The following is a 22,748-nucleotide window of genomic DNA, read 5'->3' as shown; positions in this document are numbered from 1 at the left end:
TACTCAAAATGTTAACCAAATACATTCTATTTTCTTTTACAATATAAAAAATATAAATAAACAACAGAAACTGTGTCACTTATCAATTCATTAAACATTTTCAACACAACTTTGCAAATGAATAGTAGACCATAATTAATGTGACTAATAAACTAAAGTATTAACTTACAATATTACCCAAACACACAAATACATAAAAAAAGGCTATTCTTCAAATGCATCCTGATACAAGATCATTGATAACGATGATGGATTCTCATGAAAGATGGCATTTTGCATGATGCATGTGCCATCCTTATATCCTCCATTAACTTGTCATCATGATCAAGCATTTTTGACTGGTTGTACTGCTCCCTCACCGATGCTTGCTTAAACAGAGATTTTAGGGTTTCTATAACTGGCACATAATGTCAAAAGCGATCTTTACCAGCTGTGTCACTGTCAAGTTATCAGGGTTTGTTTGCCTCTATGTCTGACCAAACTTGAAAAAGGCTCCAATCAACTTTAAGAGGGTGCATAGAATAACTCAAAGCATAGATTTCTTCATCATCAAATCAATGTATTATATGTTTCAATGAATATCTCAGATGATTAGCTTAATAACCTATACAGAAAACATAAATATATAAGTCACTGCACACAGTATTCAAAGATATTTTAAGTACAAACAACATTGTTAAAATATTTGCAGTTTATGTAGCAACTTAACAGCAATGTAAAATCAAGAACACTTCATAGCACACGTCCAGTTAGCATGCTAGGTGCTAAAACTACTAGCATAAACTACTCTCAAGCATCCAGTACACAACGAGTATTTGTCCTACCAGTAGCATCTCTAAGTTTATGAACACATTGTGGCTTTTCCCAGCAGTCTTTGGACAAACTCAATTGACCCAATGCTGATTTCCAATCTTGGGTAGGAGAAGCACATTCACTGCTCACAAAGATCTTTCAGCATGCTGGCAATCACACACATCTGGTACTTTGTGCCATGTGCAGTTCCAATGCCCAATCAGCTTCCTTGGTTGTTCCAGGTAGCACTGTGCTCATACCCAATAGGCTTCACTCATTTTTATCTCAAATCTTTTTAATTTAACAATGATGAGTATATATATTTTCCTCTTTTTCTTCCATTTTAACTTTACCTTAACAGTCACTGCCCAGATATATTGGTTTTGGGGGAACAAAGTTGAAGTTCTTTTTGAAGTAGCTTTTACAACCTTCGTTGTACAAAGTTAACAGATCTTGTGCAAGTAATTCATCAATAATTTTGTCAATCTGCATGTGTGACCTTAATGAGGAGAATTTCTAAAAAATACAAGGGCACTGAAACTCAAACTGAAAATTCGCACTGTGTTGGTGTTTTTTTAAACATGTGTATAAAAAAGGCCTAGTTGGCGTAAAGGCAATTCTCACAATTCACATCTGTACATTGTGGGTAATGTGACTACACAATAAAAAATAAACAGGAAAAATAAATAAAGAAGCGGTGGGGTGATACATTATTTTCAACTCTAAAGGCTACTGAGAGTTGTAAGATGCTAAAAGCTAGCTAACAGGTAGCTTATGGAATCAAAAGATACAGAGCACATAATAAGAAATGATTAACTTATCTACGTTTGCAGTATATTTAACAAAAACCTTCTAAATATTTGAAATGTTTAATCACTCATTGTTGGGGATTTCATTTTAAGTTTCAAACCATGACAATCAAAGGAAAGGAACATAAACTCAATGATCACACACACCTGGCTGCCCTTAAAGTGGCAACACCTTTGCGTAAACAATTAAGCAGTCAGCGCACATATGTGTGTGTATGTGACAGTTTAGTAAAAAAGGCAGTATTTTACAGCTGAATATTACAGCTGTTCTCTGTAATGTGTTAATATAGTTATTAACTGTATTATATTATCTGAGCTACAGAAATGGACCTCATGTTTCAGTTAAATACTGTTTCCCAATGTTACTGCTAAATACTGACTATTTTAAAGTTATTTACCCTGTAATTTACAGCGAGGTTTAACAGTGTAGGTTTCTTCCATTCCATACTGAGTGTGACCTGAAGTTAACCAGCTGAGACTTTCAGTGTACTAGTCGACATCTGCGTGGCTGATTTGTGCAGTTTTATGTGATTTATGAGTCCTGAATACAATAATGAATAAAATAAGAATGGGCTTTAACCTGAAGTAAAAGACATTTAATGGATGTGAGAGGCTCATTTTAGACTGTGATGAAGTGTTCAAGACTATTTGTGCAAAATCCTCACGATCATCTTTCAATATTAGCCTCTTTGCTGAAAGTCAAATATGACAGGGTCTTAAATAATCATCACAAAAATGTTTGAAATAAGGGACCTCGTCTAAATAATCTTTGCCAGTCATTTTTTCCTGACTTGCTACTAGAGTAAATAATGTACAAGTAACAGGCATAAAGATAAGGGCTATACAATGTTCACATACTTAGTTAAAAAATAGTTAATAACATAAAACCACTGCTAAGGAAAAAAATGTGTGTAATTAGACTTTTACTCAAAACCACATACAGTTGTTAACTGATATATAGCCTGTGTGACAATTAGCCCCGGTGTCCTCTATTTATATCTGTGATGAATTGACAGACAAGTCCCACAGAGACACAATAGCAACACGAGCTGGTGGATCCTTCAGTGTCTGTCTGCATTGACTGCGGGGGCCAGAGAAGCAGTAAAAAGTCTCTCATAAGCGTGTTTGACACTTCTATCGCGCTGCTGCCAAGCGCTGTGGGCTCTGCTTTATATTTTATCCTCTCATTGCAGTGTCAGCCTGCACGAGGAGGCACTTTTTAAATTGCTCCGCACACTCGAATTACACTGTTTCTCCCCCATGCAACGCGTCTCAGTCAAACGCGCAGCAGATGCCACGTGTAATCACTCTTTCATGTAGCGACACATAATGAATATTGAGTGCCTCATCATATATTGTATGCCTGATTTAAATACATGATGAGGATAATTCAGTAGCTTGTTATTATGTATGTGCGTACGCAGGGATGGAGGTTGTAAGTGGTTCTGTATATAAATATTATTCAATACTGCACGGATGTGCTTTGTCTGTTGAGTCTGTAAGTGTCTAGGTCATGGCAAGGATTAGAGAGAACTGCTAGGTTTCAGACATGGAAGCCCATTTTGAAAAAGACAGACATGAACTATAATACAATGAAATGTTTACAATGTATATTGCTGCAAAAAAGACATTTTAATTGATCAGGAGAGACAAAAAATACGTTTATAAACGAGCCATTAGTATCCTTCTACTCCTACTTTTAAAGAAAAGTATTAAGGTGAATTAAATCATTAATGGGAGTGCATGAGCTAGTGAGCATCAGGTGACTGCGATCTGGGCTGCAGGGATGCAAAAGAGAGGGTGACAAAGACACAACTATAGAGGATAAGGACGTGTCATCACTTTACCCCCGTGAGGGCCAAAACATTCAGCAAAATGACTGCTTACAATATCAGGAAATGCAATTCCGTGCAACATTTTAGTGTCCAGGAACACCTGATTCTTTTGTAAATCACAGGGAAGTCATGAGGATTACCGTCTAGTCCAACTGCTTGTAATTTCAGCAAATAATTGTGTGTTTTAATCCCGGGTCCTTTGTTTCATCTATTCTCCATGTTTCTCATTTTGCAGCGTGTTTTACCACTCACTCAGGGGAACGTGTCCTGGCGTGTTCACGTGGGAAAATGTAGTCAATGCATACCTTCTATAGCACATGGTAGCAAAAACAAACACGCCCTCATAGGGTAAAAATGACCATGGAACAATTATACGTCTCTGGGGCGTTACACTTCTTTTAAACGTAATAAAATACGGTAAGTTCAGTCTACTTTTTATGTCCTTCTCAGAAAAACTGCTAAAAACTATTAATACAAACTATTAATACTATACTAAAAAGCGAGTCAATTAAGTCCAAATCATAGTAAACTTACAGTATACTATTACTTATTGCATAAAGTATAATTAAAATATATTTTGCACTTTAAATATACTAAATAAGGCCAAAGTATATATATATATATATATATATATATATATATATATATATATATTAAGGGATGAAATAAATAAAATAGTAACATGTGATATGATATGTGTGATGTTCATCTTGTCTGTGACTGTCTCTGCTCTTCATTGTTCTCTTTAAGGTGGTCAGCATCTGCTACATCTACGGAAACTTGCAGTATAAAAATAGTAGTTTACTAAAACAATAAACTCAAAAAACTTTGTAAATACAAATTTTGTAGTTCGGTTCATACGTGGAGAAGACACTTGCATGCCTACACTGAAACTCCACTGTCAAACTTGACAGCTGTATGTATGGATCTCATGTGGTTCATATGCGAGAAAGACACGGATATGAGGAACTAAACAGCGCATCCATACTGATGCGTCCCAGTTTGCTTCCGTCTGCTCACCGGATACTTTGCCGCCGTAACTCCTCGAGCTCATCTGGGCTCCAGGCGCGAGAGGTTACCATAGAAACGTTGTTTGCCGTTGATTAGTGTCGTGACGCTTGCGCATACTGTAGCACTGCATGCGTGTATTGGCCAGGACAACCTGAAATATTCTATGATGTTTTTTAGCGATCACATGTTGGAGCCACATGATTTTGAAAAAATCCATAATTTCCCGACCACTGGCTTAGAGCTTTCGTAATTTTCATAATTCTACAATGATCTACTTAGTCTTCTCCCCTGTAAACGTCCACAAGCATTATATGCCTCGAATTGCTTTAACAACCTCTTCCTTTTTAAGTGCCAAGAAACCAAATTAAATGATCTGAACCTTAGTGAATTGTCTTTCTATTCTAATTCTTCACATTCTGTCTACTTAAGTTTCCAGCAGGGCAAATGAGAATCAGAAGTTAGGCTGCTGCAGATTGAAATGAAAATGTCGGGTTCAGATGCAGTTTTGTTTTAGATCCGTCGTTTGCACCGAAACACAAAGACTTCTTTGATTAGTTTGAATGAAGCCAGGAGCTATGCTCAAAAACAATCAACAATCATTTTTACTTTTTTCCAAGAAATCAACAGATGATGATGGAAAACATCTTTTCATATAGGTTGGAACATTGTTGTTTGGGCCAGGGATGTGTTGCAATCATTTAATTCAAATCAAGCTCAAGCAACATGTGATTTCGTCTCATCAAACGGCACTGTGCAACAAGCCAGGACGTCATCAAAATGATCAGACTATCCTTCTGTCTCAACGCCATCTGTGTAGCCAACCAAAAATAATAATCGCTGCCATTTGGCAAATAACAATTAAAATTTTAGTTTTCGCATGAAGCCACAGCCACTAAATAATGACCGAATAAAATATGGATAGCTTGCGCCAATTATAATTACACGATGGGAGTGTATCCTTAAATGCGCTAGTCTGTCCGGAACATGAATTGATGGGTTTTAAGTGTGTGTTTTGGTGAGTAAAATGTGGAGGGCCAAGCATGTTGATCCGACCAGATAAAAACAATGGAGGGAAAAGGAGAGCGAGACCTCCCCGAGGCCAAGAGGGAGTAAAGCTTTAAAGAGATAATTTAATACTAATGGAAAGATGATTGGCACAGAAAATGAAACATAAATGACGGTGAACGTGGAGAGTGAGTGATCGCATAGCAAGCACTTCAGAACTGCCCTCTGTGCATGCAGAGATGCCCTTGCGGAGGTCAGTCTGAAAAGGCAACACATCACATACAGTACAGAACAGCCAGACTTGTAGCTTGTTCACCCAAAAATGAAAATCCTTTTATTATTTAGTGCCCCTCATATTCGTACATGCTTTCCGCCTTCCGTAAAACATAAAGGGAGATGTTCACCCTATAGAACAATTGCGAATGGTCATATAAACTATGGGGAAGTTTTAATGGCTGTTTAAATGCTGGGCTTTTTCATAGCTCTTTCCTCTGATGACTCGAGTGGAGCTCCACAGTATAACTATCATTTTCCTTTAGCTTTAAGAGGAATTTTATTACGGTGAGTAAAAATTGAGGTCACCCCTAAGACCTCAAGTGCCTGTTCAGCAGCAATTAGTTCATATTTATCCATTTATTCCAAATGCTTCTTGTGTCAGTCATGAGCTCTCAAGAATTCCCTTCTTTATTACAAGCTGGCGCTAGAAACTCAAAATCCATTAATTTACCGACCGGTCCGATTTGCTGAATCTGGTACTTTAATTAATGTTGCCGTCACTCATAAAAATAACTAAAGCTAAGACACTGTATGTGATATGGAACAGCTGTCGTATGGTGTCACTCGGGAATTTAAAGACAAAAATAAAAACTACGATAGCTTGGTAAAGAGACACCCCCTTCGAACATGAGCTCAGACGTATCTATTAAATACAGGTATATGCTGTATAGAGACATTATAGTAATACGACATCAATTAACCAGGACTATATGCAAAATTAGCTGTGTAAGAAATTAACTGTAACCAGGTACAGTGTGAATTTATACTGAAAGATTAGGCGGGTGTTGACTGAAACTTGGGATCGAAAATTTGCCCAAAGTTATTAAGAATAATAATTTTGCCCCTTATGCCTATTGTGACCAAATAATTGATTTACACACATTTGATAGCCCCTTTCATTTCAAGTCAATACATTTATTATATATGTTATGTTATACAATAATTATATACCACCAGAAAACACACATTATATTCATATAAATAGTCCATGTGGAAATAGATTTTTTCTTCACCGTTATTTCTAAGCATTAACTGGCGCAAAATGCAATGGATCACAGACCGCATCAGGCACATCTGTAATGTGTCTGCTTGTTTTACACTCTTTGGCCACCAAGTGGTATTGTGAGCAAATGAAGCCTCGAGAAATGAACCCTTTTGTGAACCACTTGGCTGAAAAGGTTCAATGCTTCATGGGGCTTCATCTCGCCACCACTAACTTCAATCATTTACATATTCAAAGAGATATACTTACGTACTGGGTCATCGCTCCATTCCAAACCTAGTAAGCCCAACCATGGGCAGACGCCATTTTTCTTCATCTTCTTCTTCTTCTGTTGTTTATATGGCGGTTGGCAAACCAATTAAAAGTGCATTTCCGCCACCTACTGGGTTGGAGTATGGAGCACGACTTGGTTGAATACACTTGAAAAAAAAAGATATATATATTTTTACCAGTTCTGTATCCTTAATAAATTTTTATAATTTCTCGTGTATTTCATAATTTGTTCCTTCTCCTAATATTTCCTTTAGTGAATAATTGCTTACACCCCTATCCTTTAGTGACTGAATTAATTCAAGTCTTTCTCTATTGTATGCTATACATTCTAATAATATATGCTTTACTGTTTCAGGATATCCACATTTATTGCAATTACCAGTTTTTAATGTTTACCTTTTTTATGTAGACTTTGGTTTAGTGAAGTATGCCCAATACGTAATCTTGTAATTATCACATCCTTTTTCCTGCTATTTATAGTTGTTCTTTCCACCCCTACGTTTCTTTGTATGCTATACATGTGTCTTCCTCTTATTTCATTATCCCATAACCTCTGCCACCTCTTTTTCATTTCAGTCCCGATCATCCCCTTAATTGCCGCCTTACTCATCTGAACTCTGATGTTGATCTCATGATCTTTCAACGACTCCTTTGCCAGTTTATCAGCTTCCTCATTTCGCCATTTTTCTTTGTCTCGTTCCCGCCTTTAGAAGGCGCCAACCAACTGTATAGTTGTGGAGGGGAGTCTGACGTACTTAGAATAAGTGAATATTATTTTCATGTGGATTAATCTGGTTGATTTATACAAATGTTATTAGTTAATTTTATATTATGGCGATTCATTTATATGCATGTCAATGTGAAGTACTTTAAGCTTATTGTTTTACTCGTTTACAGGACATGATGGTTTAGCTCATGGAAGGGGCTACAGCTATTTAATGGCTCCTTGTACCATTGTGGGGAAGGGGGAGAGTTGGCTGTTGCTGCTACTGCTACCGCTGGAAAGAGTCAGAGTTTGTTGAGTGAGAAAGCTTGTATAGTGAAAGAGCAGACATTGCTGTATAGTTTGGGCAAATTTGTGGTTTAGCTAAACATATATATTACTTTTTTATGTTTACTTTGCACTTTGCATATAGACTTGTAAATAAAAACAATAATAAATACATTTCAGTGTTTTTCTTTACTCCACAACCCCGGAGTGCGACTTTCCAACTTACCTGCAAAGGCTTCTGGGTTGACACCCACATATACAGTAATTGTTTTTTATGTCTTGTGTTATTTTATAAATCTAAAGATTTATTTTGGCTAATGATATAAAAGTGACTAAAAAAAGAATGCATCGACTTACAACAATGAATGAACAACGTATAAACATAAATATTTCCATTACTGTGTTTTTGCATGACTCATTGTGGCGAGCAGGGCGGGCCGAGAGCCGTGAGAGATTGGCGCCTATCCCGCACTGCTCTCATCCCACCCTGCTCGCCACAGTCATATAAACGATACAATTCTTATATTACTTTATTATTCATTCTGCTATAACTGTTTTACTCGGACTTTCACATACACCTAATCTTCTTTAAACTACAAGAACACAACATTTCCTCAAACCACTGCAGTTTTAAATGGCATTTCCATTCTATCAATTATAGCACACAAGTCTATTTTAAACTTCCACATCGGTGGCAAATATCAAAGAGAACGACAGCAGATGAAAGAGAGACGACTTCAGTCCCTCTTATCCAATGAAATCCAGCAAAGCTTAATGATCTAAGAATCCCATCAAAACTAAACGCCCCCATCCATCCTCGCTCTGCTCTTTCAACACATTCCACGCATTTTTTAACATTAGATTAAGTGATAGCTCTCCGAACAAAGTCTGAATTTACTGCCTGAAATGAGAAATACATTGATTTGTTCCTCTCTCTGAGCCGGGCCTTTGAGAATTTATTTTTGGGAGAGAAGAGATGATGGTGGGAGGGAATATGAAAGTGTGCGAACGTGAGACAAGATAATAAATTGTATCTATCAGGGGGCTGAGACCACAGATGATGGTTTCTATCTTCACATTCAAGGTTAAACGAAGATAAGCAGAGGAAATGTTTGAATTGTGGGGTGGGGGTTGGCGGGGGTCTTTTGCCGGCAGTAAAACCCATTTGGCCATTGAAAATATGAAAGTTATATCTTTATATCTTGCTCCTGGTCTATCATTTACTGTTTGGACTCTGAAATTCTCTGACCTCTGAGCAGAGGAGGTCTAAAGTTTTGTTAAATAAACTTTCAGAAAGACTGAAACATTGTTATGAGTAGATGAATGGAAAAATTATGGAACAAAGAAATGCCAAAAGCAAATTTTCCATGCACATATTGGGATTTATGTCAAAATAAACATAGCGTAAGTAAGTGCACAACCTACAGATATTCTTGACTGTGTGTAGGCACACGTTTTATATATGAGGTCCCTGGACCTGAGAAACATCATTCTTGTTTCTAGGAACAGGACAACATGATGCTTCTTGATACCATAGAACAACCATTTCTGGCTGAATGGTTCCCTTAAAGAATCTACAACATCCGAAGAACGTTTCCTTTTACAAAAGATTTTTTAGATTATAAAAAAATGGTTCTTTGTGTAAATTATTTTTTGGGGAGCCAAAATGTTTTCCTGCTGTTAAGATCCTTTTGTTTGTAGCACATTTTCTTCAACAGCATACAGTGTTTATTATGGATTGTGAGCTAAAAATAGCTGGGTTGTATTCAACCCATAATTAGGTCAAATGGTACATTTTAAAGAGAAATTTAACCCCACGAGAATGGCTGTCTATATTTACCAAAAACAATGTGACATGCATATTACATAATTACTAAGCACCTGATCTTGACTTTGAAAAGTCAATAAGATCCATGTGACTTGAATGAATGCAGAACCTGCCATCATTTTTGTTCATGCTGAACATCTCTTCTCATGGTATAAAACACAGTGAAAAAAAACCTTTTTTTTTATATTACAAAAACAAACTCGTAATAGAGCAGAAATATAAATAAACGTCATGAGCAGAATCGAAGCGTTTCCCATAATACATAGAACCTGGGTTTTAGACCCCATACCTGGAAACATAAAAACAAATAATTCTTCCCGTTTGTGCTGGAAAAACAAGTAGCAAGGAGGTTAATAAAAAGAAAGACAAAAAGCCTGACGAACGTAAAGTGCTCTGAACATCTCCAGTGTTTTGTAGCAGTTTGCACAAAATCAATTTGGCCAATGTTCCAACCCGGTTTAAGGTGAGGAATATTAGAGAGGTTTTTGAGCGAAAGGGGGGGAATGACTTATGCGGCCAAAATTTCCGATCAGGCCTGTTTATCGAGGCTACATACATAATGTACCAGAAATTCCACCTTCACTTTCAAGCTGTTAGATAAGGTTTTATTCAATTGACTTGTGCTTCTGCATCTGATTAAAAGCCACTCAGCACAGCCTGACTTGTGAAGAACTGCTTTCCTGTATTTATATATGTAGTCTAATTCTACTCGCACCCTCTGGAGAAATTAGAAGCAATGTGCCCTTAGGATCTGCAAATTACGGTTATGTAGACTTCATTATGTATAGTTTAAGCTCACGCAACGGAATCTAAATCAAAATCAACTTTTGCACATGTCAATAAACTCTGGCTTTCCGTATATACATTCAATAGCACTACACTTTAAGCACCTTTATTTGCAAGAGTGTATGTGAAGGTTAAAAACATAACAGTGAAATATTTCTGATTGTATGTGAAAACTAGGTTAAAGTCATATAATATGATTATGAGATAATAAAGAGAATCAAAGTTTCTTTTTAAGCATTCATTTCACTATGATTTTAATCTTCCATGTGGTCTTACTCAGTCGAAATTAAAGATATCAAGGTTATGTTATCACAGAATGTTCTTTACATTAAACCACCGTAGTAAACCCTGCCTTGTTTTCACACGTAGCTGTCCCTCAGATGTCCAGATTCTGTGTTTTTCAGGAAATTGAAAAAACACTGTACTTTTTAGGTTGGCAAGCACTTTTTAATACATTTTAATGGTTAGGCAAGACCCAGTGACAAACATTAAGTGAGTTATGGCTAAACATAAAACAAATCACAAAATGTTTCAGAAGGACAGCACTTTACCTGGGTCAAAAAGGAACAAACCTGCCTCAGTTGCTGACCAGTCCAAAAACAAATGTAAGGTGGTGTAACGATATGAGTAATATAAAGGTTTCGACTGGATTTCAAGCCACGCAAAGCAAAATTTCATATGCTAATTCGAAATCTTTGCACTAATTTTGGTCCACATTGTAGAAAGAAAGCGAAAGCCTAAGTCAAAGACAAGCATTCTGCAACCCCAAAGCTGCAATGCGTCATGACAATTAGTGGAAAGAATTAGCAAGAAAAGGGTTCACATTATCATGTTGCACACCTGGTAAATGGAACATGTTATTAAAGCTTCTATCAAACGAATAAAGACAGAAAGAAAAAGACACGAGTAACAGGCCAAATTAAATGGTTCAAGTGTAACTTGGTGTCAATGTATTTTAGGGCTGCAACAACGAATCGATAAAATCGATAAAAATCGATTATTAAAAATGTTGGCAACGAATTTCATTATCGATTCGTTGTATCGCGCGACTATAACGCGCGCCACATGTTTGAGTGGCGTGAGCGTGGCGTTTCTGTTGCGTGTCAGCTCTGTGGCGGCTGCGTCGTGTTTTCTGTATCTTTGCACACCAGCACAGTGCCTGACGCGGCGCTGGCGCGCTGCTGCTGCTATAGGTGACATAGAGGGAGGCCGCCGACAGACAAGGGTCTCGTATTCACGACAAGTTTAAACTTTTTTCACATAACCTACACCTTCCAAAATCCGAAAAATGAGTAAGTAGGCTGTCTGTTTATTTAAATAACATTTCCAAATGTTTTGTAGCTTTATTACCTGATGTTGGACCGTCACTCAGATGACACACTAGACTACGTTGTTATTGTAGTGTGTCATATTTTTTTCTATTTTTAATCACATTGTTAAGAGCATAAAAAACAAAAATAATTCAGTCACCAATACATTTTGGGGTTTAATACGAACCACAATTCGTATTAAGATGATTCTCAGATATGTTATTAAAGATGTAACGTAATCAATTGATGCACGAGTTTACTTTATGCAATATGTGTTTAAGATGGACAAAAATTAATATTCCCATTCAATGCAATGTATCTTTTCATTGGATATAGCCTAAGCATTTTCTTGGAGGAAGATTTTATGGAAAAAGGTAGTTAATTGGAGTATTCATTTGCAACATTTTAGTAATAATATCTCATACTTAATAGGAATATTAATGTATAATTTATTTCAATATTCACTTTTTGTTTCTCCAAAAATGCATTATAAACATGATTTAAGTCCTGATGTTTTCTACAGTGGACATGTAAACCCCGTAACGTGCAGATGTTGGTTTAATGAAATTCAATTTGAAAATACGATCAAATAAATGATGATTAGCTTTCAAACATCAAAATGGCATTCATTAATATGTATTCGTGTACAAAATTACATATAAACATCTTTTCCTATTCTATTTTGCCTGGAAACGCTTCCAACACGCTTGCGTGTCTCGTGAAAAATAGGCGTCGATTCAATTCCTAGCATGCACGCGTTTTCCGTGCGGCTCGTCTCACGCAGGCAGTGTGCAAGCTCTAACCTGTTAACATGGGAGCCGATTTAAAAACGGTCACGCCAGGCTTCTGAGACGCTCACGCCACGCATCTAGTGTGTCACAGGACTAAAAAAAGTTGATCGCGCCGCGCAGCATAGCGGAGAAAAAATAAATTAAAAAAGCAGAGCGGAGGTAGAGGAAAGACCATCAGAGAGACCCGAAAAAATTCCAGAAAAAAACAGCAAACCATGAGAGGCTTCTTGATGGGAAATGCATCATGTAAACCACAGCAAGCTGTAATAATAATATAATAAGTAATAATAAAGCTTTTGAAATATGTTTTGCAATGTCAGTTCTATTTTTCAATAAAGGGTTGAAAATAAATGAATGCTTTTAAAAATTTGTATCCGATTCATCGATTAATCGAACAAAAAATCGACAGATTAATCGATTATTAAAATAATCGTTAGTTGCAGCTCTAATGTATTTCAAAAGCATCCGCAAAAAGACTCAAGTAGTTGCAAGTTTTTGAGAACGCAAATGAAACTTGGCATATCTTACGCTGTAAAGTTAACAAGACCAGGTGTTCGCAGGTTGACATGTGGTACGGAAAAAAAACTTTAAACAATGCAGTGAATGGAGCAGGAGGCGGTTGCAGGAGGGTATTTATTGTGGAAGCTCTTTAACAATCTGAGGTCTCCTCAATCAGAGAGAAAACCTCCACTTATAAACAGCCAAGGCTGCCATCATCTGAGCCCGGCGCAGGTGTGCCTGTCAAACGCTTGTGCAAACCTGCTGTCATCAGAAAGCACAGACTTCCAGAGCCAGACAGTCTCAGCAGTCTCATCTGAGGGACCCAACAGACCCAGAACAGCAGGTAAAAGGATAATCGAGTTCTGCCTAAGTGACAGCTAAAATATCACCTCACCATTATTTCACCTCTCATAAACAAACACACATTGTCTACGTTTTTTCATATGGACTTTTGCACACAGATACATGCGATCAGATTTGCTTGCCCGGTTGAAAAAAGTTCACTAAAATACATGTACTAATTTTGTACCAACATGCGAAAACCTGTCTTATGTACTTTGAAGATATAAGATTATATTTTTAGTATATTAGTACAAGCATAATGTGTGAAAACAGAGCATATTAAGTACACTTATGGAAGCAAACAAAAAGTTTATTTAACTGCATTTTTCCCTGAATCACAATGTGAGCTTCCAGTTTGCATTTTCTTTTAATGTCAATTAGCTGGTCCCTATGTGGTTCTGTGTGGTTCCCCTAAACATCCTATAAATTATGCTTCTTCCAGGACAGTTCACCCACATATAAAAAGTCTGTTTTTACTCACCCTCCAGTTGTTCCAAATCTGTCAAAGTCTTTGTTCTGATGAACAAAGAGGAGGATATTTGGGACAATGCTTGTTACCAAAGTGTTCTTGGCCACCATTGACTACCATAGTAGGAAAATTTACAATGGTAGTCAAAAGTGCCCCAGAACTGTTTGCTTTTCTACATTCTTCAAAATATCTACTTTATAAGATTTATAAAGAAATATATATTAAGCTGGTATGGTAGTTAATGAAAACGGTTATTTGGTGAGCTATCCACTTAAAATTCCAGTTTCCCAGAAGTAAAGCTTTATTATAGCGCCATAGTGAACCGTCCAATTATTTTCCACAATAGTTTAACAAAGTTTCACCCCAACTTTGTTAGAGGACAGGGTAAACACACGCAAGACTGATTCAGGTGGTCAATAAAACAGCACTCCCACAAACCATCTAATGTAAGCACACATGAAAACTGAGGCAGAGAAGCAGAACAGAAACTCAAAGTATTTATCGATCCACCCATGACAGACAATCAAGACAAATATCGTTCTGTGTATATTTAGTGATATACTGAAACGCCATTAAGAAGTTTTAAGATGTGATGAGCCAACAGCAACTGTCAGCATTCGTTTCTAAAATGGCCTTTTCAGGCTTTCACTTGATGCGATCGATGAGCTGAATAAGAGGAGATTAATTGGCTTTTCTACGCACTATGAAACTAAACCAACCTCACTTAGTCACAGTCATCACAGAAAGTCCGTTGTTGAATACAGACACGGACAGCCATTGGAAATGTGTTTGGCGGACCATCACCGCGGGGAACCACTTATTGATCAGATCTTCAGTAGGAAAGTAATATATACTGTATGAAAAGCAGCGGAGTTAATATAACTAGAGAAGCTGACTTTACTTTGTAGGCCTTTTCCAGCTGTAAAACAAGTATTGCTGTAGCATTATCACAAACACAATTTTGGTGCTTTTATGTCATACAGTATCTCGCAAGTTCATCAAACAAACTCACCTAGCATGTCCAAGCTCCACCGAAGCAGTGCTAGCGGGAGGTCTGATTCATTTAGTGATTTGTCATTCGATTCGTTTGTACGGTTCATTTCTGGAATTCACCTGCTGAGTCTTAAAGGGACTGGTCACATTGAGAAAATAAAAGTTCTGTCATTTACCCTGATGTTGTTCAAAATCTGTTTATGACTCTTTCTTCTGTGGAACACCAAAAATATTTTGGCAAATATCTGTTGTTTTGTGTCTATTCAACTGAAGTCAATGGGGTTCAGCGTTGTTTGAATATGACTGCGCATGGAAAGAACCTTCCCTATAGCTCTCGCAATGTCATTTTGATGTCATGAACCAGTCCGTCATGAATTTGAACACATCCTAATAAATACTGGAAAACAAATTTGGCTTTCTTCCCTCGAAAACATTCTCTGTCACGAGACTTAAATGTGGGGGTTCGGGGCAGTTTGATCAATTAACTAACAAAAATCTGTCATTTTCACCTGTCTGATCAATAATTACACAGTAAACATAAAGAACAACTTTAATTTGGCAAATGACTATGGTATAAGCGGGATAATCCACGGCTAGCCTTGTATTACAGGATTTGAATGCACTTTGCAGAGACAACCACCCGACCCGTCGTGCATTCAATTATCACGTTGTGTATTAAAATCTTAATGCACGGCTAGCCATGGATTATCCCTCACATAGTTCGTATACTGTAATACAATACAAAACAGAAATTAATACCACATATATTTAACTCCTCTTTCACATCAGCCACTTTACATTTGACTTTTTAATATGCCCTTTTGAAAGACAGCATCATTTAATCACAACCTATAAATGCTGTATTTCAGCTACAGTATATGGCAAATTTCTCCATGTGGCTGATTTCCCTGTGTGCATCGTGTGTCATCTGAATAAAACTTCCATTTTAGCTCTGTGTGAAGGCCATCATGAGTCTGAACGCACAAAGGATGCGATGACGTCAATAATGATAGATATCACCTCTGTTTCTATGCCGCTCTGGAAAGGAAGCCTTGTGTGCTGCTGGCTTTCGGCCTTCTTCTCAGGGTGTCATCTGTGGTCATGCCGATCTACTTATTAATAAAAAAAGAAAAGAGTGAAAGGATGGGCCGCCCTTCTCTTTACACAAATGCAATCAGTGCAGCTGGGTGGAGCTGAATGGTGCTAAGTGGTCGCTTAAGCGCTCTTTAAAGACCTCTGATTCGTCCCATAATGATTTTATTTCCTTCCTCATTTGTCTCTGACAACTGAAAGCTGATTTTGTATTACAGAAGTAGTGAGCTTAAAAGACTTAAGCCAATTGAATTGTTCTTGAAATAATCGCATGAGTCACATGAGATGCATAAATACAATGTGGGTGGAACTGATATGTAATTAAATGTTTTCCATTTCCATGATCCTAAACCAATGCGAAATGTCATAGCATCATAACAAAATTACATATTCTTTTATTTACCTCAAATTTGGCAAAAATGTGGTAGAAATATGTTGATCCTTATATTTTGCATGAAGACACGCATACAAAACAAACCTGTGGGTTTTTTGAATATTGCCACGTTGACTGTAGGGACCCCGAGTTTTGAGCCACTGGAAGGAAAAAAATAACTAGTTTTAATCCTTCGCTGTATTACCAAGAGAATAAATGGAAATAAATATGAATATTTAGCAGTAGGGAGTGTCTCATTAAGAAAAGCTGGCAGTCTGCGTAATTCATTCCCGGACCTCTGGCTTCGTCTTTCATTTTAATCTCTTATAAGGACTAATCATTCTCGTTTTTAATTTATATTTGGGTCGAGCATAGTCATCCATCAAAGCCGCCTCTACGTTCTCGGAGCGCATTCAGCTTTTGAAGAAAGACAAGATATTCACAGCTGACTGGCGAAGCCAAATATGCAGTGTCTAAACTGACAGTGACAAATTCAGATGATACAGAACTTCCGATCAAAGTCATCACTGAATTTTGAACTTACAAAAGGAGAGCTTCATGGGCTAGAGGTCTGATACCCAACCATGGTGTGTTTTATTATGTAGGGGACATGGACCGCGGAACGCATCTGAACAAGGGGGGGCCATAATTTCAAGTCACGCGGAGGGGGTGGGGCGCAAATGCATTGAAACAGACAATATTACTGATATATTAAAAAACGTTGCGGAGCACTTTATTTTATTCCGACACCACACAGTCACATCTACAGTACACACATGATGAACACGCACACATGTTTCCTCAGATTAACCCCTTTGATCCCACTTACATTCACACACAACAGGCCAAGCCTATTTACACATAAACGCACAGATGAAACTATAGCAAACACATAAAGTACATCCAGTCCACAACCACAACTCATCTTGCTGCCTTGAATCTAAATCAACATCATAGTCATTATCATCACAAGTCAAGACATTATTATCAGATTGATGTGCAGAGCCGCACAGACACACACTCACACCCACAAAACAAGTAAAGTTTTCCGCTCGTGTCACAAAATGTCAGCCAGTTAAAATCTTTGAACCACTGATATTGAACTGATCTTGCTTGTTGTGAAGACCCAGTCCCCTGTACCTTTTTGGTCTTCATAAGAACAGCAGAGTTTTGTGAGATCCCCCGCAGCACTCACTTGTACAGTGGCTGTCGGTAGCTTGGCTTGAAGCCGGAGGAGAGCAGCTAGCGGTCTCGTCTGAGTCTGTGGTGGAGATGGACGCTCCGGGTCTGTTGTTGAGGCGACAGTGGAAACTGGAGTAGTTTGCTCATTTTGTTTTGCCAGTTTATTTGTTAAAAATCTGACATTGACTTCTGTCCCTTCATTGTCGCAGCCTGGTAATGCCGCCAACGGTTAAACAGGTGCCCGCTGTTAGCTCGCGACGATGCTCTCACATGACAGACCTAGTAACTACGTCGACGTAACGTCGAAGTTGATAAACAATGCACACTAATTTCAAATCAAAATGCAGTAGTCAGTGTGAGTTTTTTTTTATCGCAGCAGTTGGTGAGAGTGAGTGAAGCTGTGTGGTGACTAGTATTGTTTGGCTCGTAAAAACACGGATACAACTTAGGCGTTTATTCATATCAGATAGTTTGTCAGAGTACAAAAGTTGCCCGGGCCGTGGCCCCCCTGGCCCCCCCAGTTCCGCGGTCTATGGTAGGGGACACTGTGGTTTATTGTGGGATGAGGAAGTATATTGGTTTTAAACACCTATCTGAAAACAGTCTTAATTTTCTGTGACAATTTTGTGATGGAATATTCTAATATCTTCATAGATTTTTGTAAATTATGTTAGTTTAACGAGTGAACACATTTGTCATATACAGTATATCTTATACTTTTATTTTGTAGACTTTTAGTGCTGTTCTGTAAAGTGACTGTAATGTTTCTTCTTGCTTGTGCTGGGTTTATTGCATTATGCTTAGATCCTAAACATTGAGGACTAAAATCCTAAAACTATTTTGCTTCACAACAATAAAGCCATACATTATTTAAAGCAGCATTTTGCATCAATATCTCTATCTCTGTTAAACATAAAATTGGACTTTACTTATGTGTCGTACTTATCTTTACATGGGTTGAAGTCAAGTAATGTGAAACTGACATTACATTAGAAACCATACGCGACAGCTCAACTTAAATAGTAAATTACTAATATAGCTGCAAGCAGCGATTCCCGGGTTCGAGCAGTCTAAAGCGTCAAGATTGTTCAGAATGAAGAGAACTAGCGGCCAAAAGGCGCTGCCTTTAGTAGGTGACCTCAGAGCTAGTTCTTGAGTTATGGCCATTTTATTGTAAAAGGCTCTGCATAATTAGAACTTTTGGCGTGCGTCCCTTATCGACCTTGAAAGGAAATTTCAACTTTTTTCGATAGTTATTGACATTCACACTCCACAGAAGTCGTCTGCATTGGTTTGGTTCCGATCGGTCAAAAAACCAAGGACTAGTTCGCGAAAGTAGGTTTTTGACATCATCGGCGATAACTCACGAACCGTTTGTTTGACAGAAGTGGTTCCAGAGGCAAATTTGTTCAGAATGAGGAGAGATATCATATGATGTAAATAGTTTGAGTATATGTCAAATGTCACGTGATACACAATTGTTTTTGCAACCAAAAACACGTCAATTTAGCCATTTTTACTGTTATAGCGCCACCTAGTGTCCAAACGCCGCGCCCTTACGTATGCGACCTCTGAGTGATGGTCTTCACATATGTTTCAAGCCCCATGATCATATCTCTAATAGTTATTGAGTTATGGCCATTTAAATGTAATAGGCCCCGCCCATTTTTTTTGGGTGCCCCTAAGCGACCTTGAAAGGAAATTTCAACTTTTTTTCGATAATTATTGATATTCACACTCCACAGAAGTCATCTGCATCGGTTTGGTTCCGATTAATCGAAAAACCTAGGACGAGTTCGCGAAAGTAGGTTTTTGACATCATCAGCGATAACTCACGAACCGTTTGATCGACAGAAGCGGTTCCAGAGGCAAAGTTGTTCAGAATGAGGAGAGCTATCATATGACGTAAACAGTTTGAGTATTTGTCAAATGTCACGTGATACACAATTGTTTAAGGACTCCAAAAACGTTATTTCGCCCCCAGTGGCCGAATGAGTTCATATTTCTTACAGACCTTCTTGACCATGAGTCGAACAAGGCCAGCGAGTGTCGTTTTAATCGGCCTCCGTTAAGTCGGTCTAAGGAGTGCTCAAACTTCATTGGCCGATGGTGGCCATGTTTTTTTAGATACGCCAATGTCCTTTTCTAGAATCATGGTACATGACACAAAGACACACCATACCAAGAAATTAGTTGATAGGGCAAACTCTTGGGTAGTTATTGCCCTTTTCGAGAAAATGTATATTATAGCGCCACCTAGAGGCCAAACGCCGACTTTTTTATCCTGTGACCTCAGACTGAGAGTATAAACATATGGTCCAAGCCTCATGAAGATAGCTCAAACGGTTCACAAGTTATAACCATTTTAATCAAATATGCCCCTTCCGGTTCAGACGTTTTGTCGCCCCCCAGCCACCACGGATCGAAATCTCAACTTTTTTTCGATAATTATTTACAATCACACTCCACAGAATTCATCAGCGTTGGGTTGGTTCCGATCCGGCAAAAATCCAGAGACTAGTTCATTTTTTTTTTGTGCATAAAATGCAAATTACCGAAAAAATTTGCATAACGGAAATGAAATCGGACCTATACGTTTTTTAAGTTTTGAGCCAATGATTACAATGATATAAGACACTTGGGTGTGCGACAAACGGTTTAGGAGTAATGAGCGTAAAGGCGCTTTTTATCACTGTAGCGCCACCTATGGGCCGATTTGGCTGGGTCCATGTGTCTGAGTAGCCATCAAGACTACTACCATCTGACCGAGTCTCAGCTCTGTCGGCCTTACGGTTTGGGCTGCACGATCAGTTTTACGGCAAATACGGCGGAAAAATAATAATAAAACCTACAAATACAATAGGTTTCTAGCCCTACGGGCTCGAACCCTAATTAGCCTATATGGTTACTGTTGAAAATGAGGGTAAAGGCTTGTCCACACCGGGACAATAATCAAGTGTGTTTATCGTCTACATTTAACGCCTCATGACTAAACAAAGGGCGCCAATGTGAGTTACGGCAGGCGTAAAATCTCTATAAAAAAACGTCTAGGTCTCGTTCTTTTAATTTGACGCGCTGACCAATGGGATTGCCGCTTTCGTTCACGTGCCTGGAGCTGCTGAAGTATTTCTGTTTTTCATTTAGCGTCATCTATGCCAGGGAGTGAATTTTCACCTTCAATGGGTTCATCGTCAGTGAAAATCGTTGGGTATGAATGCCCAAAAACTTTTTTTAAAATACATTGCAGATACAGGTTCTATTGTGAAAGCATACCCCAGTATTAAGGTCAGAAAGGTCAACATAAACGTTTGGGCTGTTCAGTAGCGGGATCTTATTGGTCAAAAGCCCAAACTTATTTTAAATAATGTAAGTGAAGCACCAAATAATATTACCTAGTGCAGGCCAGGTAAATAGGCAAAATCCAAACTAAATGCAGTACCTAAAGGAGTTACACCTTCCTCGGCAAAGATGCTTGATCTCATTAGCCTCCGAGAGAGCAAATTACATGACAAAACCGTTTTAATCCTGAAATAATCTCTCTAATCCTCCTTTAGTGGTCCACCAAATCCAGCCATCAAATATCATTGAAATCAAATCAAAGCGGTCTCCGTAGGGACCTCAGAGGTACTGATATGCTGTGCTCATTTGATTAGGTAACCAGGCTGTAATGATTGCGAGACAAAAAATAATACACGTGTGCAGGGTGTATGAGCAAAGACATGATCAAATCTGGCAACATGAAGAACCAAACATCTGACTGATTTATCACAGTTGAAACCGGCCATTAAAAAGGTACTTTTTGTGATTTCTGTTAGTTTTTTGTCCCATCATGAGTTACTGAAGGGATGTCAAAATTTGATTATGTATTTGTAAAATGGCACTTTTGACAAAACGATCAGACTGACAGTGTAAAGACCAAATGAAGAAAAGTGGCTCGACTTGAAAAGAAATAGGAAGTGGAATGGCAAACTGCGGGGGTGTGAAAGCGTTGCAGAGACCGCCGGGTCGTCAAAATGCTCTTATTTGTTGTATCAAGTGTGAATAATAGTTTGAGGCTGAGATTTATGTGTGTGGAGGTTTGTACGCATGAAACCAAAAGTAATCATGACAGAGAGAAAGAAAGAGGGAGAGATAGTATGATGAATACCGGTTAAGGTTTCAAAACAATGTGAAAAATGTCTGCATTCTCATGCTAATTGACTAGTTTTATATATTTTTAGCATTAAAGCAACGGTTCACCCAAAATAATATAAAAATGTTGTTATTTACTCACCCTTACACCCTTAATTGGTGTCATTGCAAATCTACAGTGTGGCCTTTCGTGACACACAAAAATAAACGTTTACAAAAGTACTGGAATTTTCTATAGTGACCCAAAGCTGTCATTCTCAAAAAGGACAAAAAGCACAACAAAAATCTACTCAACTTGTGTGCTACATTTGAAGTCTTCTAAAGACATGCGAGTAAATACATTTTTAGTGTACTGTTCCTTTAAAAAGCTGGAAAACTATAAACTAAAAACATTTGGGCTGCCGTGCGAAAATACAACAGACTCTCCGCTGCAGTATTGTCGAGACCGCTGCAGTAAGGTCATGATCAACACTTTCACGCGTGAAATAAACAAAGACCAGATCAACCCAAAACACATTTTTCTTTTTCCGTGCCACTGCCCTTCTGGTCATAACCATACAGCGCTACTGCATGTAGCCTACTGCTATTTTTATACTGGTGAACCTCAAGACACCCACATACCAAGTACTCAGTGCTGTACGGAGCCACGCTGCCCTGCTGACAGACTAAAGCTTTTAACTTTATGCACAAATTTCCGGATACATTTCTGAGAGCCAAAGTAATTCATGACAAATGTACTTTCTGATTTTAATCTGTGTTCTCAAAGACCGTTTTTTGTCATTTTAGGGGATATGATGGGCTCAGACAAAACATGGTCTCGAACTGGTCAATGACGTCTTAATCCACCGCTCATACAGGGATGATCTATGCTGCTATTCTTTTGTAAGCAAAAATATGTGAAAGATAACAGATATCTGATTTCAGATGTCCCCTACAGAGTGAAGACAATAAAAAC

Source organism: Barbatula barbatula (assembly GCF_947034865.1).
Source record: "Barbatula barbatula genome assembly, chromosome: 12".
Lineage (NCBI taxonomy): Eukaryota > Metazoa > Chordata > Actinopteri > Cypriniformes > Nemacheilidae > Barbatula > Barbatula barbatula.
Note: the sequence above shows the minus strand (reverse complement) of the source record.